Consider the following 16,658-nt stretch of genomic DNA (forward strand, 5'->3'; position numbering starts at 1 on the left):
GGCCTGGGGCTCCCTAAACCTAAGGACTGGGGTGCCCTTAGCCTCAGGGCTGTGGCACCCCAGGCCTGGGACTCCCTAAGCCTAAATGCTGGGGTGGCCCAGGCTGGGGCTCCAAAAGCCTAAGGGTTGGGGCGCCCCAGTATTGGGCTCCCTAAACCTAAGGGCTGTGGCGCCCCAGGCCTGGGCCTCCCTAAACCAAAGGGCTGGGGCGCCTCAGGCATGGGGCGCCCAAAGCCTAAGGGCTGTGGCTCCCCAGGCCTGGGGCTCCCTAAGCCTAAGGGCTGGGGCTCCCCAGGCTTGGGGCTCCCTAAGCCTAAGGGCTGGGGCTTCCCAGGCTTGGGCTCCCTAAGCCTTAGGGCTGGGGCACCCTAAGCCAAAGGGCTGGGGCGCCCAGCCCTGAGGCTCCCTAAGCCTAAGGGCTGGGACGCCCCAGGCCTGGGTTTCCCTAAGCCTCACGGCTGGGGCCCCCCAGGCCTGGCGCTCCCTAAGCCTAAGGGCTGGGGCGCCCCAGGCCTTAGGCTCCCTATTCTCAGGGTTGGGGCGCCTCAGTACTGGGGCTCCCTAAGCCTCAGGGCTGGGGCGCCCCAGGCCTCGGGCTCCCTAAACATGAGGGCTGGGTCGCCCCAGGCCTCGGGCTCCCTAAGCATGAGGGCTGGGGCGCCCCAGCCTCTTGTTCCCTAAGCCTCAGGGCTGGGGCGCCCTAGCACTGGGGCTCCCTAAGCATAAGGGCTGGGGCGCACCAGGCCTGGGGCTCCCTAAGCCTAAGGGCTCGGGCTCCCCAAGCCTGGGGCTCCCTAAGCCTCAGGAATGGGGCGCCCCAAGCCTGGGCCTCCCTAAGCCTAAGATCTGTGGCTCCCCAGGCCTGGGGCTCTCTAAGCCTAAGAGCTCGGGCTCCCCAAGCCTGGGGCTCCCTAAGCCTAAGGGTTGGGGCGCCCCAGTCTTGGGCCTCCTTAAGCCTCAGGGCTGGTGCGACCCAGGCTTGGGACTCCCTAAGCTTCAGGGCTGGGGAACCCCAGGCTTGGGGCACCCTAAGAATCAGGGCTGGGGCGCCCAAAAACTGGGGCTCCCAAAGCACCAGGGCAGGGGCGCCCCATGCCTGGGGCTCCCTAAGGATAAGTGCTGGGGAGCCTCAGGCCTGGGGCTCTTTAAGCCTAAGCCTGGGGCGCCCCAGGTCTGGGGCTCTCTAAGCCTAAGTGCTGGTGCGCCCCAGGCCTGGGGCTCCCAAAGCCTAATGTTTGGAGCTCCGCAGGCCTGGGTATCCATAAGCCTAAGGGCTTGGGCTCCCCAGGCCTAGGGCTCCCTAAGCCTAAGGGCTGGGGTGCCACAAGCCTGGGGCTCCCTATGCCTAAGGGTTGGAGCGCCCCAGGCCTGGGTCTTCTTAAGCCTAAGGGCTGGGTCGCCCCAGGCCTAGGGCTCCCTAAGCCTTAGGGCTGGGTCGCCCCAGGCTTTGTCTCCCTAAGACTAAGGGCTGGGGCACCCTAAGCCTAAGAGTTTGGGCGCCCGGCCTGGGGCTCCCTAAGCAAAACTACTGTTGCTCCCCAGGCTGGGGCAACCTAAAACTAAAGTGTGGGCTGCCGAAGGTCTGAGGATCTTTAAGGCTAAGGGCTGGGGCGCCCCAGGTCTGGGGATCCATAAGCCTAAGGCCTGGGGCTTCCTAAGCCTAAGGACTGAGGCGCCCCAGGTCTGGGGCTCCCTAAGCCTAAATGCTGGGGCTCCCCAGGCGGTGCTCCCTAAGCCAAAGGGCTAGGACGCCCCAGGCTTGGGGCTCACTTAGCCTAAAGGCTGGGGCGCCCCAGGCATGGGGCTCCCAAAGCATAAGGGCTGGGACGCACCCGGCCTGGGGCTCCCTAAGCCTAAGGGCTGGGGCGCCCCAGGATTGGGGCTCCCTAAGCCTAAGGGCTGGGGCGCGCAGGCCTGGTGCTCCCTAAGCCTAAAGGCTGGGGCGCCCCAGGCCTGGGCCTCCCTAAGCCTAAGGGCTGGGGCTCCCCAGACCTGGGCCTCCCTAAGCCTAAGGGCTGGGCCTACCCAGGCTTGGGGCTCCCTAAGCCTAAGGGCTGGGGCTCCCCAGTCATGGGCCTCCCTAGCCTAAGGGCTGGTCCGCCCCTGGCCTTGAGCTCACTAAGTCTAAGGGCTGGGGCACGCCAGTCCTGGGACTCCGTAAGGCTAAGTGCTGGGGCGAGCCAGACCTGGAGCTGCCTAAGCCTAAGGGTTGGGGTGCCCCAGGCCTGGGGCTCCCTAAACCTAAGGACTCAGGCTCCCCAGGCCAGGGGCTCCCTAAACCTAAAGGCTCGGGCTCCCAAGGCCTGGGGCTCCCTAAGCCTAAGGACACGGGCACCCCAGGTCTGGGGCTCCCTAAGCCTAAGGGCTGCGGCGCCCCAGTCCTGGAGCTCCCTAAGCCTAAGGGCTGGGGCGACTCAGGCCTGGGGCTCCCTAAACCTAAGGGCTGGGGCGCCCCCGGCCTGGGGCTACCTAAGCCTAAGGGTTGGGGTGCCCCAGGCCTGGGGCTCCCTAAGCCTAAGGGCTGTGGTGCCCCAGACCTGGGGCTCCATAAGCCTAAGGGCTGGGACTCCCCCGGCCTGAGGCTCCCTAAGAATAAGGGCTGGGGCTCCCAAGGCCTAGGGCTCCCTAAGCCTAATGTCTGTGGCTCCCCAGGCCTGGGTATCCTTAAGCCTAGTGCTCCCCAGGCCTCGGGCTCCCTAAGCCTAGGGCTCACCAGAACTAGGGTTCCCTAAGCCTAAGCACTAGGGCTCCCCAGGCCTGGGGCTCCCTATGCCTAAGGTCAGGGGCTCCCCTGGCCTGGGGATTCCTAAGCCTAAGGGTTGGGGTTCTCAAGCCTGAGGCTACCTAAGCCTAAGGGCTGGGGCTCCCCAGGCCTAGGGCTCCCTAAGCCTAAGGGCTATGGCACCCCAGACATGGGGCTCCAAAGCCAAAGGCTTGGGCCGCCCAAGGACTGGGGCTCCCTAAGCCTAAGGGCTGGAGCACCCCTGGCTTGGGGCTCCCTAAGCCTAAGGGGTGGGGCGCCCTTAGCCTCAGGGCTGGGGCGCCCGAGGACTGGGGATCCCTAAGCCTCCGGGATGGGCGCCCCAGGCCTGGGCCTCCCTAAGCATATGGGCTGGGGCACCCCAGGCCTGTGGCTCCCTAAGCCTAAGGGCTGGGGCGCCCCAGGCCTGGGGATACCTAAGCCTAGGGGCTTGGGTGCCCCAGTTCAGGGGCACCCTAAGCCTCAGGGCTGGGGCGCCCCAAGCCGGGGGATCCCTAAGCCTAAGGGCGGGGGCACCCCTGGCCTGATGCTCCCTAAGCCTAAGAGGTGTGGCTCCCCAGGCTTGGGGATCCCTAAGCCTAAGGGCTGGGGCTTCCCAGACCTGGGGCTCCCTAAGCCTAAGCGCTGGGGCGCACCAGGTCTGGGGCTCCTAAGCGTAATTGCTGGGACTCCCCAGGACTAGGGCTCCCTAAGACTAAGGGCTGGGTCTCCCCAGGCCTGGGACTCCCTAAGCCTAAGGGCTGGGGCTCCCCAGGCCTGGGACTCCCTAAGCCTAAGGGCTGGGGTTCCCCAGGCCTTGGGCTCTCTACGCCTAAGTGCTATGGCATCCCAGACATGGGGCTCCCTAAGCCAAAGGGCTTGGGTGCCCTTAGCCTCAGGGCTGGGGCGCCCCAGGCGGGGGGATCCCTAAGCCTCAGGGCTGGGGCGCCCAAGGCCTGGGGCTCCCTAAGCCTAAGGGCTGGGTCTCCCCAGGCCTGGGACTTCCTAATCCTAAGGGCTGGGGCTCCCCAGGCCTAGGGACCCCTAAGCCTAAGTGCTGTGGCACCCCAGACATGGGGCTCCCTAAGCCAAAGTGCTGGGGTGCCCTTAGCCTCAGGACTGGGGCGCCCCAGGCGGGCGATCCCTAAGCCTCAGGGCTGGGGCGCCCCAGGCCTGGAGATCCCTAAGCCTCAGGGCTGGGGCGCCCCAGGCTTGGGGCTCCATAAGCCTAAGGGATGGGGGGCCCCAGGCCTGGGCCTCCCTAAGCCTATGGGCTGGGGTGCCCTTAGCCTCAGGGCTGGGGCGCCCCAGGCCTGCGGATCCCTAAGCCTCAGGCCTGGGGCGCCCCAGGCTTGGTGCTCCATAAGCCTATGGGCTGGGGGGTCCTTAGCCTCAGGGCTGGTGTGCCCCAGGCCTGGGAGTCCCTAAGCCTCAGGGCTGGGGCACCCAGGCCTGGGTATCCCTAAGCCTCAGGGCTGGGGCGCCCCAGGCTTGGGGCTCCATAAGCCTATGGGCTGGGGCGCCCCAATACTGTGGCTCCCTAAGACTAAGGGCTGGGGCGCCCCAGGCCTGGGGATACCTATGCCTAGGGGCTTGGGAGCCCCAGACCTGGGGCACACTAAGCCTCACGGCTGGGGCGCCCCAGGCCTGGGCCTCCTTATGCCTCACGGCTGGGGCGCCCCAGGCCTGGGGATCCCTAAGCCTAAGGGATGGGAGCCCCAGGCCTTGGGTTCCCTATTCTCAGGGCTGGGGCGCCTCAGGACTGGGGCTCCCTAAGCCTCAAGGCTGGGGCGCCCCAGGCTTCGGGCTCCCTAAGCATGAGGGCTGGTGCGCCCCAGCCTCGTGTTCCCTAAGCCTCAGGGATGTGGCGCCCCAGCACTGGGGCTCCCTAAGCGTAAGGGCTGGGGCGCCCCAGGCCTGGGACTCCCTAAGCGTAAGGGCTGTGTCGCCAGAGGCCTGGATCTCTCTAAGCCTAAGACTTGGGACTCCCCAGGCCTGGGGCTCCCTAAGCCTAAGGCCTCAGGCTCCCCATCCTGGGGCTCCCTAAGCCTAATGTTTGGAGCTCCCCAGGCCTGGGGCTCCTTAGCATAAGGGCTGGGGCTCCACATTCCTGGGGCTCCCTAAGCCTAAGGGCTCGGGCTCCCCAGGCCTGGGCCTCCCTAAGCCTAAGGGCTTTGGCTCCCCATCCTGGGGCTCCCTAAGCCTAATGTTTGGAGCTCCCCAGGCCTGGGGCTCCCTAAGCCTAATGGCTGGAGTGCCCCAGGCCTGGGGCTCCCTAAGCCTAAGGGCTGGGGCGCCACAGGCCTGGGGCTCCCTAAGCGTAAGTGCTGGGGTGCCCAGGCCTGGGGCTCCAAATCCTAAGGGATGGGGCGCCCCAGGCCTGGGGCTCCCTAGCATAAGGGCTGGGGTTCCACAGGCCTGGGGCTCCCTAAGCCTAAGGGCTCGAGCTCCCCAGGCCTGGGGCTGGCTAAGCCTAAGGGCTGGGGCGCCCCAGGCATGGGTCTCCGTAAGCTTAAGGGCTGGCGTGTCTCAGGCCTGGGGCGCCCAAAGCCTGAGGACTGGGGCGCCCCAGGTCTGGGGCTCCCTATGCCTAAGGGCTCGACTCCCCAGGCCTGGGGCTGCCTATGTCTAATGGCTGGAGTGCCCCAGGACTAGGGCTCCCTAAGCCTTATGGGTGGGGCGCCCCAGTCCTGGGCTCCCTAAGCCTAAGGGCTGGGGCGCGCAGGCCTGGTGCTCCCTAAGCCTAAAGGCTGGGGCGCCCCAGGCCTGGGCCTCCCTAAGCCTAAGGGCTGGGGCTCCCCAGACCTGGGCTTCCCTAAGCCTAAGGGCTGGGCCTACCCAGGCTTGGGGCTCCCTAAGCCTAAGGGCTGGGGCTCCCCAGTCATGGGCCTCCCTAGCCTAAGGGCTGGTCCGCCCCTGGCCTTGAGCTCACTAAGTCTAAGGGCTGGGGCACGCCAGTCCTGGGACTCCGTAAGGCTAAGTGCTGGGGCGAGCCAGACCTGGAGCTGCCTAAGCCTAAGGGTTGGGGTGCCCCAGGCCTGGGGCTCCCTAAACCTATGGACTCAGGCTCCCCAGGCCAGGGGCTCCCTAAGCCTAAAGGCTCGGGCTCCCAAGGCCTGGGGCTCCCTAAGCCTAAGGACACGGGCACCCCAGGTCTGGGGCTCCCTAAGCCTAAGGGCTGCGGCGCCCCAGTCCTGGAGCTCCCTAAGCCTAAGGGCTGGGGCGACTCAGGCCTGGGGCTCCCTAAACCTAAGGGCTGGGGCGCCCCCGGCCTGGGGCTACCTAAGCCTAAGGGTTGGGGTGCCCCAGGCCTGGGGCTCCCTAAGCCTAAGGGCTGTGGTGCCCCAGACCTGGGGCTCCATAAGCCTAAGGGCTGGGACTCCCCCGGCCTGAGGCTCCCTAAGAATAAGGGCTGGGGCTCCCAAGGCCTAGGGCTCCCTAAGCCTAATGTCTGTGGCTCCCCAGGCCTGGGTATCCTTAAGCCTAGTGCTCCCCAGGCCTCGGGCTCCCTAAGCCTAGGGCTCACCAGAACTAGGGTTCCCTAAGCCTAAGCACTAGGGCTCCCCAGGCCTGGGGCTCCCTATGCCTAAGGTCAGGGGCTCCCCTGGCCTGGGGATTCCTAAGCCTAAGGGTTGGGGTTCTCAAGCCTGAGGCTACCTAAGCCTAAGGGCTGGGGCTCCCCAGGCCTAGGGCTCCCTAAGCCTAAGGGCTATGGCACCCCAGACATGGGGCTCCAAAGCCAAAGGCTTGGGCCGCCCAAGGACTGGGGCTCCCTAAGCCTAAGGGCTGGAGCACCCCTGGCTTGGGGCTCCCTAAGCCTAAGGGGTGGGGCGCCCTTAGCCTCAGGGCTGGGGCGCCCGAGGACTGGGGATCCCTAAGCCTCCGGGATGGGCGCCCCAGGCCTGGGCCTCCCTAAGCATATGGGCTGGGGCACCCCAGGCCTGTGGCTCCCTAAGCCTAAGGGCTGGGGCGCCCCAGGCCTGGGGATACCTAAGCCTAGGGGCTTGGGTGCCCCAGTTCAGGGGCACCCTAAGCCTCAGGGCTGGGGCGCCCCAAGCCGGGGGATCCCTAAGCCTAAGGGCGGGGGCACCCCTGGCCTGATGCTCCCTAAGCCTAAGAGGTGTGGCTCCCCAGGCTTGGGGATCCCTAAGCCTAAGGGCTGGGGCTTCCCAGACCTGGGGCTCCCTAAGCCTAAGCGCTGGGGCGCACCAGGTCTGGGGCTCCTAAGCGTAATTGCTGGGACTCCCCAGGACTAGGGCTCCCTAAGACTAAGGGCTGGGTCTCCCCAGGCCTGGGACTCCCTAAGCCTAAGGGCTGGGGCTCCCCAGGCCTGGGACTCCCTAAGCCTAAGGGCTGGGGTTCCCCAGGCCTTGGGCTCTCTACGCCTAAGTGCTATGGCATCCCAGACATGGGGCTCCCTAAGCCAAAGGGCTTGGGTGCCCTTAGCCTCAGGGCTGGGGCGCCCCAGGCGGGGGGATCCCTAAGCCTCAGGGCTGGGGCGCCCAAGTCCTGGGGCTCCCTAAGCCTAAGGGCTGGGTCTCCCCAGGCCTGGGACTTCCTAATCCTAAGGGCTGGGGCTCCCCAGGCCTAGGGACCCCTAAGCCTAAGTGCTATGGCACTCCAGACATGGGGCTCCCTAAGCCAAAGTGCTGGGGTGCCCTTAGCCTCAGGACTGGGGCGCCCCAGGCGGGCGATCCCTAAGCCTCAGGGCTGGGGCGCCCCAGGCCTGGAGATCCCTAAGCCTCAGGGCTGGGGCGCCCCAGGCTTGGGGCTCCATAAGCCTAAGGGATGGGGGGCGCCAGGCCTGGGCCTCCCTAAGCCTATGGGCTGGGGTGCCCTTAGCCTCAGGGCTGGGGCGCCCCAGGCCTGCGGATCCCTAAGCCTCAGGCCTGGGGCGCCCCAGGCTTGGTGCTCCATAAGCCTAAGGGCTGGGGTTCCCCAAGCCTTGGGCTCTCTAAGCCAAGGGCTCCCAAGTTCTGGGGCTCCCTAAGCCTAAGGGGTCGGGCTCCCCAGGCCTGGGCCTCCCTAAGCCTCAGGGCTGGGGTGCCCCAGGCCTGGGGCTCCCTAATACTAAGGGCAGGGGCACCTCAGGCCTGGGGCCCCCTAAGCCTAAGGGCTGGGGCACAACTGGCCTGGGGCTCCCTAAGCTCAAGAGCTGTGGCTCCTCAGGCCTGGGGCTCCCTAAGCCTAAGGGCTGGGGCTCCCCAGACCTGGGGCTCCCTAAGCCTACGCGCTGGGGCGTCCCAGGCCTGGGGCTCCCTAAGCCTAAAGGATGGGGCGCCCCAGGCCTTGGGCTCCCTATTCTCAGGGCTGGGACGCCTCAGGACTGGGGCTCCCTAAGCCTCTGGGCTCGGGCGCCCCAGGCCTCGGGTTCCCTAAGCCTAAGGGCTGGGGCGCCCTTAGCCTCAGGACTGCGGCGCCCAGACTTGGGGATCCCTAAGCCTCAGGGCTGGGCGCCCCAGGCCTGGGCCTCACTAAGCAAATGGGCTGGGGCGCCCCAGGCCTGTGGCTCCCTAAGCCTAAGGGCTGTGGTGCCCCAGGCGTGGGGATACCTAAGCCTAGGGGCTTGGGAGCCCCAGTTCAGGGGCACCCTAAGCCTCATTGCTGGGGCGCCCCAAGCCTGGGGATCCCTAAGCCTAAGGGCTGGGGCACCCCTGGCCTGATGCTCCCTAACCCTAAGAGTTGTGGCTACCCAGGCTTGGGGATCGCTAAGCCTAAGGGCTGGGGCTTCCCAGACTTGGGGCTCCCTAAGCCTAAGCGCTGAGGCTCACCAGGTTGGGGCTCCCTAAGCGTAAGGGCTGGGGCGCCCCAGGACAAGGGTTCCCTAAGACTAAGGGCAGGGGCGCCCTAGGCCTGGGGCTCCCGAAGCCTAAGGGCTGGGTCTCCCCAGGCCTGGGACTCCCTAAGCCTAAGGGCTGGGGCTCCCCAGGCCTGGGACTCCCTAAGCCTAAGGGCTGTGGCTCCCCAGGCCAGGGGCTCCCTAAGCCTAATGTCTGGGGCTCCCAGGTCTGGGGATCCCTAAGCCTAGTGCTCCCCAGGACTCGGGCTCCCTAAGCCTAGGCACCCCAGGAATGGGGCTCCCTAAGCCTAAGGTCTAGGGCTCCCCAGGTCTGGGGTTCCCTAAGCCTAAGGGCTGGGCCTCCCCAGGCCAGGGGCCCGCTAAGCCTAAGGGTTGCGGTTCTCAGGCCTGGGGCTACCTAAGCCTAAGGGCTGGGGTTCCCCAGGCCTAAGGCTCTCTAAGCCTAAGGGCTATGGCACCCCAGACCTGGGGCTCCCTAAGCCAAAGGCTTGGGGCGCCCCAGGCCTGGGGCTCCCTAAGCCTAAGGACGGGGGCGCCCCAGGCCTGGGGCTCCCTAAGCCTAAGGACTGGGGCGCCCTTTGCCTCAGGGCTGGGGTGCCCCAGGCCTGGGGCCCCCTAAACCTAAGGGCTGGGGCACCCCAGTCTTGACCTCCCTAAGCCTCAGGGCTGGTGCGACCCAGGCCTGGGATTCCCTAAACTTCAGGGCTGGGGAACCCCAGGCCTGGGGCTCCCTAAGACTCAGAGCTGGGGCGACCCAGGCCTGGGGCTCCCAAAGCACCAGGGCTGGGGCGCCCCAGGCCTGGGGCTCCCTAAGGACAAGGGCTGGGGGGCCTCAGGCTTGGGGCTCCTTAAGCCTAAGCCAGGGACGCCCCAGGTCTGAGGCTCTCTAAGCCTAAGTGCTGGTGCGCCCCAGGCCTGGGGCTCCCTAAGCCTAAGCGCTGGGGTTCACCAGGCCTGGGGCTCCCTAAGCCTAAGGGCTGGGGCTCCCCAGGCCTGCGGCTCCCTAAGCCAAAAGGCTCTGGCTCCCCAGGCCTGGGGCTCCCTAAGCCTAATGTCTGTGGCTCCCCAGGCCTGGGTATCCTTAAGCCTAGTGCTCCCCAGGCCTCGGGCTCCCTAAGCCTAGGGCTCACCAGGACTAGGGTTCCCTAAGCCTAAGCACTAGGGCTCCCCAGGCCTGGGGCTCCCTAAGCCTAAGGTCAGGGTCTCCCCTGGCCTGGGGATTCCTAAGCCTAAGGGTTGGGGTTCTCAAGCCTGAGGCTACCTAAGCCTAAGGGCTGGGGCTCCCCAGGCCTAGGGCTCCCTAAGCCTAAGGGCTATGGCACCCCAGACATGGGGCTCCCAAAGCCAAAGGCTTGGGCCGCCCAAGGACTGGGGCTCCCTAAGCCTAAGGGCTGGAGCACCCCAGGCTTGGGGCTCCCTAAGCCTAAGGGCTCGGGCGGCCTTAGCCTCAGTGCTGGGGCGCCCCAGGCCTAGGGATCCCTAAGCCTCCGGGATGGGCGCCCCAGGCCTGGGCCTCCCTAAGCATATGGGCTGGGGCGCCCCAGGCCTGTGGCTCCCTAAGCCTAAGGGCTGGGGCGCCCCAGGCCTGGGGATACCTAAGCCTAGGGGCTTGGGTGCCCCAGTTCAGGGGCACCCTAAGCCTAAGGGCTGGGGCGCCCCAAGCTGGGGGATGCTCCCTAAGCCTAAGAGGTGTGGCTCCCCAGGCTTGGGGATCCCTAAGCCTAAGGGCTGGGGCTTCCCAGACCTGGGGGTTCCCTAAGCCTAAGGCTGGAGCACCCCAGGCCTGGGGCTCCCTAAGCCTAAGGACTGGGGTGCCCCAGGCTGGGGCTCCAAAAGCCTAAGGGTTGGTGCACCCCAGTATTGGGCTCCCTAAACCTAAGGGCTGTGGCGGCCCAGGCCTGGGCCTCCCTAAACCAAAGGGCTGGGGTCGCCTCAGGCATGGGGCGCCAAAGCCTAAGGGCTGTGGCTCCCCAGGCCTGGGGCTCCCTAAGCCTAAGGGCTGGGGCTCCCCAGTCTTTGGGCTCCCTAAGCCTAAGGGCTGGGGCTTCCCTGGCTTGGGGCTACCTAAGCCTTAGGGCTGGGGTACCCCAGGCCTGGGCTCCCTTAGCCTAAGGGCTGGGACACCCTAAGCCAAAGGGCTGGGGCGCCCAGCCCTGAGGCTCCCTAAGCCTAAGGGCTGGGACGCCCCAGGCCTGGGTTTCCCTAAGCCTCACGGCTGGGGCGCCCCAGGCCTGGCGCTCCCTAAGCCTAAGGGCTGGGGCGCCCCAGGCCTTAGGCTCCCTATTCTCAGGGCTGGGGCGCCTCAGGACTGGGGCTCCCTAAGCCTCAGGGCTGGGGAGCCCCAGGCCTCGGGCTCCCTAAGCATGAGGGCTGGGTCGCCCCAGGCCTCGGGCTCCCTAAGCATGAGGGCTGGGGCGCCCCAGCCTCTTGTTCCCTAAGCCTCAGGGCTGGGGCGCCCTAGCACTGGGGCTCCCTAAGCGTAAGGGCTGGGGCGCCCCAGGCCTGGGGCTCCCTAAGCCTAAGGGCTCGGGCTCCCCAAGCCTGGGGCTCCCTAAGCCTCAGGAATGGGGCGCCCCAAGCCTGGGCCTCCCTAAGCCTAAGAGCTGTGGCTCCCCAGGCCTGGGGCTCTCTAAGCCTAAGAGCTCGGGCTCCCCAAGCTTGGGGCTCCCTAAGCCTAAGGGCTGGGGCGCCCCAGTCTTGGGCCTCCCTAAGCCTCATTGCTGGTGCGACCCAGGCTTGGGACTCCCTAAGCTTCAGGGCTGGGGCACCCCAGGCTTGGGGCTCCCTAAGACTCAGGGCTGGGGCGCCCCAGAACTGGGGCTCCCAAAGCACCAGGGCAGGGGCGCCCCAGGCCTGGGGCTCCCTAAGGATAAGTGCTGGGGAGCCTTAGGCCTGGGGCTCCTTAAGCCTAAGCCTGGGGCGCCCCAGGTCTTGGGCTTTCTAAGCCTAAGTGCTGGTGCGCCCCAGGCCTGGGGCTCCCTAAGCCTAATGTTTGGAGCTCCCCAGGCCTGGGTATCCATAAGCCTAAGGGCTCGGGCTCCCCAGGCCTGGGGCTCCCTAAGCCTAAGGGCTGGGGTGCCACAAGCCTGGGGCTCCCTATGCCTAAGGGTTGGAGCGCCCCAGGCCTGGGTCTTCTTAAGCCTAAGGGCTGGGTCGCCCCAGGCCTAGGGCTCCCTAAGCCTTAGGGCTGGGTCGCCCCAGGCTTTGTCTCCCTAAGCCTAAGGGCTGGGGCACCCTAAGCCTAAGAGTTTGGGCGCCCGGCCTGGGGCTCCCTAAGCAAAACTACTGTTGCTCCCCAGGGCTGGGGCAACCTAAACCTAAAGTGTGTGCTGCCCAAGGTCTGAGGATCTTTAAGGCTAAGGGTTGGGGCGTCCCAGGTCTGGGGATCCATAAGCCTAAGGGCTGGGGCGCCCCAGGACTGGGGCTCCCTAAGCCTAAGGGCTGGGGCACGCAGGCCTGGTACTCCCTAAGCCTAAGGGCTGGGGCGCCCCAGGCCTGGGCCTCCCTAAGCCTAAGGGCTGGGGCTCCCCAGACCTGGGCCTCCGTAAGCCTAAGGGCTGGGCCTCCCCAGGCTTGGGGCTCCCTAAGCCTAAGGGCTGGGGCTCCCCAGTCATGGGCCTCCCTAGCCTAAGGGCTGGTCCGCCCCAGGCCTTGAGCTCACTAAGTCTAAGGGCTGGGGCACGCCAGTCCTGGGGCTCCGTAAGGCTAAGTGCTGGGGCGCGCCAGGCCTGGATCTGCCTAAGCCTAAGGGCTGGGGTGCCCCAGGCCTGGGGCTCTCTAAACCTAAGGGCTCAGGCTCCCCAGGCCAGCGGCTCCCTAAGCCTAAAGGCTCGGGCTCCCAAGGCCTGGGGCTCCCTAAGCCTAAGGACACGGGCACCCCAGGTCTGGGGCTCCCTAAGCCTAAGGGCTCAGGCTCCCCAGGACTTGGGCTCCCTAAGCCTAAGAGCTCGGGCTCCCCAGGCCTGCGGCTCCCTAAGCCTAAGGGCTTGGGCTCCCCAGGTTTGGGGCTCCCTTAGCCTAAGGGCTCGGGCTCCCCAGGCCTGGAGCTCCCTAAGCCTCAGAGCTGCGGCGCCCCAGTCCTGGAACTCCCTAAACCTACGTGCTGCGGCGCCTCAGGCCAGGGGCTCCCTAAACCTAAGGGCTGGGGCCCCCCTGCCTGGGGCTACCTAAGCGTAAGGGCTGGGGTGCCCCAGGCCTCGTGCTCCCTTTGCCTCAGGCCTGGGGCTCCCTAAGCTTAAGGGCAGGGGCGGCCCCAATCGTGGGTATCCCTAAGCCAAAGGGCTGGGGCACCCCAGGCCTAGTGCTCCCTAAGCCTAGGGCTACCCAGGCCTGGGGCTCCCTAATCCTAAGGGCTGGGGTGCCCCAGGACTGGGGTTCCCTAAGCCTAATGGCTGGGGCGCTCCAGGCCAGGGGCTCCCTAAGCCTAATGGCTGGGGCGCCCCAAGCCTGGGGCACCCTAAGCCTAAGCACTGGGGCGCCCCAGGCCTGGGACTCCCTAATCCTAAATGCTGGGGCGCCCCAGGCCTGGGGCTACATAAGCCTAAGGGCTGGGGCGCCCCAGGCCTGGGGCTACCTAAGCCAAAGGGCTGGGGCCCCTCAGGCCTGGGGCGCCCAAAGCCTAAGGGCTGGGGAGCCCCAGGCCTGGGGCTCCCTAATCCTAAAGGCTGGGGTGCCCCAGGACTGGGGTTCCCTAAGCCTTTGGGCTGGAGCGCCCCATGCCTGGGGCTCCCTAAGCATAAGGCTGGGGCGCCACAGGCCTGGGGCTCCCTAACCTAAGGGCTGGAGCGCCCCAGCCTCGGGCTCCCTAAACCTACAGGCTGGGGCACCCTAAGCCTACGGGCTGGCTCGCCCCAGGCCTGGGGCTCCCTAAGCCTAAGGGCTGGGGCATTCTAAGCCTAAGGGCTGGGGCGCCCAGGCCTGGGGCTCCCGAAGCCTAATGGCTGGGGCGCCCCAGGCCTGGGGCACCCTAAACCTAAAGTCTGGGGCACCCAATGCCTGGGGCTCCCTAAGACTAAGGGCTGGAGCGCCCCAGGCCTGGGGCTCCCTTGCCTAAGGCCCGGGGCGCCCCAGGTCAGGGGCGCCCTAAGCCTAAATACAGGGGCGCCCCAGGCCTGGGGCTCTCAAAGACTAAGGGCTGGGGTGCTCCAGGCCTGGGGCTCCCTAAGCCTTAGGCTCCCCAGGCCTGGGGCTCCCTAAGTCTACGACTACCCAGGCCTGGGGCTCCCTAAGACTAAAGGCTAGGGTTCCCCAGGCCTGGGGATCCCTAAGCCTAAGGGCTGGGGCTCCACAGGCTTGGGGCTCCCTAAGCCTAAGGGCTGTGGCTCCCCAGGCTTGGGCCTCCCTAAGCCTAATGTTTGGAGCTCCCCAGGTCTGGGGCTCCATATTCCTAAGTGCTCAGGCACCTCAGGCTTGGGGTTCCCTAAGCCTAAGGGCTGGGGCGCCCTAGGCCTGGGGCTCCCTAAGCCTAAGGGCTGGGGCGTCCCAGTCCTGGGCCTCCCTTAGCTTAAGGGTGGGGCGCCCCAGGCCTGAGGCTCCCTAAGCCCAAAGGTTGGGCGCCCCTGGACTGGGGCTCTGAAAGAATAAGGGCTGGGGCGCTCCAGGCCTGGGGCTCCCTAAGCCTAAGGATTTGGGCGCCCCAGGCCTGGGCCTCCCGAAGCCTAAGGGCAGTAGGCCCCCAAGGCCTGGGGCTCCCAAGGCTAAGGGCTGGGGCGGGCCAGGCCTGGAGCTCCCTAAGCCTACGGGCTGGGGTGCCCCGTGCCTGGGCTTCCTAAGCCTAAGGGCTGGGGCACCCTAAGCCTAAGGGCTGGGGCGCCCGGCCCTGGGGCACCGTAAGCCTAAGGGCTGGGACGCCCCAGGCCTGGGACTCCCTAAGCCTCACGGCTGGGGCGCCACAGGCCTGGGGCTCCCTAAGCCTAAGGGCTGGGGCGGCCCAGTCCTGGCCCTCCCTTAGCTTAAGGGTGGGGCGCCCCAGTCCTGGGCCTCCCTAAGCCTAAGGGCAGGGACACCCAAGCCTGGGGCTCCCTAAGCCCAATGGTTGGGGCACCCCAGGCCTTGGGCTCATAAAGCCTAAGGGTTGGGCGGCCCCAGGCCTGGGGCTCCCACAGCCTAAGGGCTGGGACGCCCCAGCCCTGGGGCTCCCAAAACCTAAGGGCTGGGGCGCCCCAGCCCTGGAGCTCCCTAAGCCTAAGGGCTGGGACGCCCCAGGCCTGGGCATCCCTAAGCCTCACGTCTGGGGCGCCCCAGGCCTGGGGCTCCCTAAGCCTAAGGACTGGGGCGCCCCATTCCTGGATCTCCCTTAGCTTAAGGGTGGGGCGCCCAAGTCCTGGGCCTCCCAAAGCCTAAGGGCAGGGGCACCCCAGGCCTGGGGCTCCCTAAGACTAATGGCTGGGGCGCTCCAGGCCTGGGGCTCCCTAAGCCTAAGGAGTGGATCGCCCCAGGCCTGGGGCTCCCTAAGCCTAAGGGCTGTTGGTCCCCAAGGCCTGGGGCTCCCAAAGCCTAAGGGCTGGGGCGCCCCAGTCCTGGGCCTCCCTTAGCTTAAGGGTGGTGCGCCCCAGTCCTAGGCCTCCCTAAGGCTAAGGGCTGGGGCGCCACAGGCCTCGGCCTCCCTAAGCCTAAGAGCTGGGGCGCCCCAGGCATGGGCCTCCCTAGCATAAGGGCTGGGCCGCCCCAGGCCTTGAACCCCCTAAGGCTAAGGGCTGGGGCGTGCCAGGCCTGGGGCTCCCTAAGCCTAAGGGCTCAGGCTCCCCAGGCCTGGGGCTCCCTAAGCCTAAGGGCTGCGGTGCCCCACGCCTGAGGCTCCCTAAGCCTAAGGGCTGGGGCTCCCCAAGCCTGGGGCTCCCCAATACTAAGGGCCGCGGCTCTCCAGGCCTGAGGCTCCCTAAGCCTAAGGGCTGGGTCTCCCCAGGCCTGGGGCTTCATAAGCCTAGAGCTAGGGCTCCCCAGGCCTGTGGCTCTCTAAGCCTACTGCTCCCCAGGCCTGGGGTTCCCTAAGATTAAAGGCTAGGGTTCCCCAGAGCTGGGGCTCACTAAACCTAAGGGCTCGGGATCCACAGGCCTGGGGCTCTCTAAGCCTAAGGGCTCGGGATCCACAGACATGAGGTTCCCTAAGCCTAAGGTCTCAGGCTCCCCAGTCCTGGGGCTCTCTAAGCCTAAGGGCTCGGGATCCACAGGCCTGGGGCTCCCTAACACTCAGGGCTGGGTCGCCCCAGGGCTGGGGCTCCCTAAGCCTAAATTGTGGGGCTCCCCATGCCTGGGTCTCACTAAGCCTACGGGCTAGGGCGCCCCAGGCCTGGGGCTCCTTAAACCTAAGGGCTCGGGCTCCCCAGGCCTGAGCCTCCTTAAGCCTAAGGGCCCGGTCTCCCCAGTCCTGGGGCTCCCTAAGCCTAAGGTCTCGGGCTCCCCAGGCCTGGAGCTCCCTAATCTTAAGGGCTGCGGAGCCCCAGGCCTGGGGCTCCCTAAGCCTAAGGGCTGGGGACCCCAGGCCTGGGGCTCCCTAAGCCTAAGGGCTGGGGCGCCCCAGGCCTGGGGCTCCCTAAGCCTAAGGGCTGGGGCACCCCAGGCCTGGGCCTCACTAAGCCTAAGGGCGGGGTCGCCGGAGGCCTGGGGTTTCCTAAGCCTAAGGACTGGGACGCCTCAGGCCTGGGGCTCCCTACGCCTAAGGGCTGGGACTCCCCAGTCTTGGGGTTCACTAAGCCTAAGTGCTCGGGATCCACAGGCCTGGGGCTCCCTAACACTCAGCGCTGGGTCGCCCCAGGGCTGGAGCTCCCTAAGCCTAAATTCTGGGGCTCCCCATGCCTAGGTCTCCCTAAGCCTAAGGGCTGCGGAGCACCAGGACTGGGGATCCCTAAGCCTAAGGGCTGGGGCGCCCCAGGCCTGGGGCTCCCTAAGCCTCAGGGCTGGGGCGCCCCAGGCCTCGGGCTCCCTAAGCCTCAGGGCTGGGGCGCCCCAGGCCTGGGGCTCCCTAAGCCTAAGGGATGGGGCGCCCCAGGCCTGGGGCTCCATAAGCCTAAGGGCTGGGGCGCCCGAGGCCTGGGGTTTCCTAAGCCTAAGGACTGGGACGCCTCAGGCCTGGGGCTCCCTACGCCTAAGGGCTGGGACTCCCCAGTCTTGGGGTTCACT

The sequence above is a fragment of the Tenrec ecaudatus genome, chromosome 16 (assembly GCF_050624435.1).
Source record: "Tenrec ecaudatus isolate mTenEca1 chromosome 16, mTenEca1.hap1, whole genome shotgun sequence".
Lineage (NCBI taxonomy): Eukaryota > Metazoa > Chordata > Mammalia > Afrosoricida > Tenrecidae > Tenrec > Tenrec ecaudatus.